The sequence below is a fragment of the Arachis duranensis genome, chromosome 10 (assembly GCF_000817695.3).
Source record: "Arachis duranensis cultivar V14167 chromosome 10, aradu.V14167.gnm2.J7QH, whole genome shotgun sequence".
Taxonomy (NCBI): Eukaryota; Viridiplantae; Streptophyta; class Magnoliopsida; order Fabales; family Fabaceae; genus Arachis; species Arachis duranensis.
Window position 1 is genome coordinate 68,092,575 of NC_029781.3, and position 5,219 is coordinate 68,097,793.

The following is a 5,219-nucleotide window of genomic DNA, read 5'->3' on the forward strand; positions in this document are numbered from 1 at the left end:
CCTGACCAATTTAATTCAAACTTCCACTTTAGATAAAGTGATTTTACTATAATTCAATGCAAACTAACAAACATTTTAGCTCCGAAATTTGCAATGTGAGTTATTGACTCGTGTGCAAGTGATCATGTTACTTTTAATTTAAATGATTTTCAAAGTTTTCAATGAATGGATCCAATAAATGTAAAGCTGCCAAATGGAACCATAATAGTTAGCAACACTTTAGCACCATTACATTTTTAAAATAGTTTTTTTCTTCAAATATTTTGTATATTGTAAGCTTTGACTACAAACTAATTTTCAGTTTTAAAATTAACCTCAAATTTACATTGTCCATTAGTGATCAATGATGAGCATTATGAGATACAGGATCAATCTACATTAAAGATTGCTGGAATTAATAAATGTGGAGAAGGGTTATATACAATGAATAGAGAGGTTGAAAATTTTCAACAAAATTCAATAAAAGAGGCTCACCTAGTAGAAGTAAATCAACATACAACATCATCCATTACTAGTACCAATAACACCAGCATTTGGAATCTTAGGTTAGGTTATTTACCATGCATACGTTTAGCATCCTGAAAAAGGATCATCCATACATATAATGCAATGATAAAAAATTGCTTTGTAAATCTTGTCAACTAGCGAAATAGAAACAGTTACCCTTTGATTATAGTAATATTATAGTTGATAAATTTATATTTTATGATAATTTTTTAAATGAAAAGAGTGAAATTTATCAACCTAAGTTACACTTATTCATTAAAAATGCATACCTTTTTGAATTTTTTCCTAATTGTTCTTAATTTATTAAAATATGGGTTTTAGTCCTTTAAAATTGTTTAATTAATTTTACTTTTATTTTAATCAATACCTTGATATGTTTGTTTAAGTTGTTTAAGGTTTAAGAGGAAAGGGACTCGCGGTTTTTTGCCCATTCTTGGCCCAATCTAACACATTTCTAAAGCTATTGAAGCAAGGAATGAAGGGGGCAAGCCACACTCATACACACTTCATCCATTTCACATTTTCTAAGTTTTTAGTTCATAGTTTTAGTGAGAGAAACTCTAACTTCTCTTTAGGTTTTCTAGTTTTCTTCTCGATTTTATCTCTAGTTTTAGATTTTAATCTTGTTTACTTGTAGTTTTGTCCTTAATTTCTTGTTCTTCTACACTAGTTTTGTTTAGAGTTTCTTGTTGAGTTACTTTACTTCATTTTACTAGTTTATGAACTTTGTGAATTTTAATTTCTATTAATGAATTGATATTTTTATGCTTTAGTTATATTTGTTGGACTTGTTGATATTGAATACTTATAGTGGATAGTTATAGATTTTATTAATTCTTGTAATTTATGATGTTTTTTATGAATACCAAGTGTTTCATAAAATATTTGTTTTAATTATGGAATAGATTTTCCAATTCTTGGCTTGAGGTTAAGTAATTGGGTGACCTTGAGTTATTAATGTCCAATAGCGATTGGTAATTTAGGATTTTTAGTTGATTTTGTTCTCACTATTGCTAACTTTTTACTAAATTCAATTGGTAAGTTGTTGAGGATTTGTGAATCAAGATTAATTATGCCTACTTGACTTTTTTCACGTTTGGAGGTTGACAAAGTGGGACTAACTCTTTATAATTATCATGTTTAACTCTTCATAATAATCATGTTTGTGGTTAATGACAAAGATAGGAATCCTAAACTTTTAACCCTAGCCAAGATCCTTTAAATAGTTGAATTTCATCCATTTTATTAGTCCTTTTCTGTAATCTTTTATAGTTTGATCTAATTGCTTATTTGTGTAGTTATCTTTAATTGTTGCTTTCTTATAGCATGTTAGCTTTGTTGAAAATTCTTAAAATTCCTTAATCCCAAGACTATCCACATTAAACCATTGAAAAAGATGACTAAAAGTAGAAGCGTACCTGAATTCGTGAATATAATTGAAAGAGTTTAGTTCTTTAATTTTCTTCAACCAAAGCCTTCTATATCTCTAATAGGGCTAAATGCAACTCTTCTAATGAAAAAAGAACTACAAAAGCGACTTCTGTAGCATCATCCGTGTACCCAAGCTTAGGTGTAGGAAACAGTTGTCGCGTATGCACGCCTTCCGTTGTATAGGCATGCACGTAAAAATACAATTTTCACATATGCATGCCAGTGGTGCACACGCATGAGCATTGGGCAGAGGCCCATTCCCGCGTACGCATGGCCTGTTCGCGTACGCAAGTCTCCAAATTTTTAGAAAAAACTGTTTTACTGTAGAATTTAGCTTTTTACACCAAACTTCAAACGCGCATAACTTTTTTGTTAAAAACCATTTTTCATCCGTTCTTCGAATGGCATAAACTACATGAACCCAATTTTCATTCAAAATAAATTTCACACAATTTAGGGATCTGAAAACCAAGTTATAGCCCGTTAAAGTTTGTCAAAGATAAGTTTTTACCAAAACTTGCAAAATCCTCTAGTTTTCAAAACACTCAACTTAAAGCCAAACCAACCATACTCAAAACATTCCTCAATCATTTATCAAGCATTCAAACACCTAAATCATTCAACTCTCACCTCATCAACTCATTCAACAATTTCCAATCCAACCTAAATCACACCAATACTCATCAATTCTCATCAACATTAATAACATCATCATATTCATTATACACCAATTTCATTCACATACTCATCAATATTCTATAACATCATGCAAACTCATTCAATATCCGTTTCAAAAATTTTCATATCACACACATTTACAATTCTCAATAATAATTGAATCATTCATACAAATTCAACTTATCTTAAGGCAACTAGCTTAAGTCTCACGCAACATTACATATTAACTAAAGAAAACCGAAACCATATCTTGGCTGATTTCCTTCCAAGCTTGGAACACCACAAAAAACCTTACACAAAAGCTTCCAATCCTCCAAACCAAAATCACAAACTTAGCCACCAAAAACTCAACTTCAACCACTAAAAAATTGCCAATTTCAAGCTCCAAACAACATCAATTTCAAGCTAGATCATACAAATTACCACAATCAATACTAGAATTCACAAAATCAATAAACCACAAGAGTTTTGAGTCTTCTTATCTTAAGCACTGGTGATTAGAGTAAAACCTAACAATAATCCAATACTAGATAACACCTCAACAACCAAAATCAAAAAATTTTCTCAATAACCAAGTCCAAAATTGCGAAAATATATATAGAGAAGAACTAAGCAAAAAATACAAATTTTCTTACTAATTTTTTTAAATAGAATTGAAGAGCTCAGCAAGACAAACGCGTGGTCACAAACGGCACGCCAAACGGAGCTCCAGATCAAAAGTTATGATCCAAAGAAGATGAAAGTGAATAGTGCTCTCTCTAAGACTCTTCCTCTCCAATCTCATATGCACTCTCCCTTTCAAGTGATGGAATGAGGCCGACATGCCTCATTAAAGTGCTTATATATGTTGGGCTTGAGCCTAACGTGGGCATGATCTAACCGGATTGCATTTTTGGTTCGTTTGGCCTAACCTTAGGCCAAAACCTTTAGAATAAGTGTCTGATTTTCAATTCTAAATTATTTCTCTAAGTATTTCTATAGTTTTTATTTTTTCATTTGTAGTTCCGAACAGACTTAAGTCGGTACTGCCTACTAAATTATAAGTACGGGTTTTTACGCATTTTTTGCAGAAAATTACATTTTCCTACTAAAAAAATTCACTAAATTCAAATTTCACCTTTAAATTTTTAAATTAATATTTCTAAATTTTTCAACCTATTCTAAATATTTAAATTATTTTATTCTAATTAAAAATACTAACAAATTTTTAGTTCTTACATGATTCTCCTTCTATTATAAGATATCTAGAAATACAAATGGAAGTGTATTTAAAGCTCAAATTGCATATTGTTACTTTAATGAGATAATATTTCTAACATTAGGAGAGAGAATAAACAACCAGTAAATTAAAGGAGTTAAGTCGAGTGCATCATTATTGATACATTTGAATCCTCGATCAAGGCAATATGAACTAGAAGTTCAAAAGATTGTACATTTTGCGAAATTGCTTGATGAATTTTCTGATATAAAAATAATAACAAAATTCAATATACCAGCTAAAAATGAATCAATTCAAATTGATATTTCTATTGGACAAATGGTCAATAATGTAAACACGTGCCAAAAGTATGGTAGATTAGTTGGTTCTAAAGATAAAAATACTCAAAAGAAGAAGGGCAAACTATGGTAATGAGGCAAATACACTTCTTATTGAGAAGGACAAAGATATAGTTGGGATACCTGAAGTTGTCCAAAGTCATGACATAATTGAAACATCAAAAGATGTTTGGGTACATGAAAATTGTCAAAATGATGAGATTTAAATGAACTATGTCTTTACGTGAGAAAAGTAGAATTGAAGAGAAATAACTGTCAATGATATATTTGCATATAATGTACTAATAAAGATTATGCATGAAATGAGGATCCTGAACAAAAAACTATCGAATAATGTTGACGAAGAGTGATGAGCGGATATTTTATACGCTTTTTGGGGGTAATTTCATGTAGATTTTAGCATGTTTCAGTTAGTTTTTAGTAGAATATTATTAGTTTTTAGGCAAAAATCATATTTCTAGACTTTACTATGAGTTTGTGTGTTTTTCTGTGATTTCAGGTATTTTCTGGCTGAAATTGAGGGAGCTGAGCAAAAATCTGACTTAGGCTGAAAAAGGACTGCTGATGCTGTTGGATCCTGACCTCCCTGCACTCGAAATGGATTTTCTGGAGCTACAGGAGTCCAATTGGCGCGCTCTCAACGGCGTTGGAAAGTAGACATCCAGGGCTTTCCAGCAATATATAATAGTCCATACTTTGAGCGAGGATAGACGACGTAACTTGGCGTTAAACGCCAAGTTCATGCTGCTGTCTGGAGTTAAACGCCAGAAAAACGTCATTATCCGGAGTTGAACGCCCAAAACACGTCATAACCTGGAGTTTAACGCCAAGAAAGGCCTCTACACGTGGAAAGCTTTAATCTCAGCCCCAGCACACACCAAGTGGGCCCCAGAAATGGATTTCTGCACCAATTATCTTAGTCTATTCATTTTCTGTAAACCTAAGTTATTAGTTTACTATTTAAACAACTTTTACAGACATTCCTTGTACCTCATGACATTTTCAGATCTGAAATATACACTTTGTGACGGCATGAGTCTCTAAAC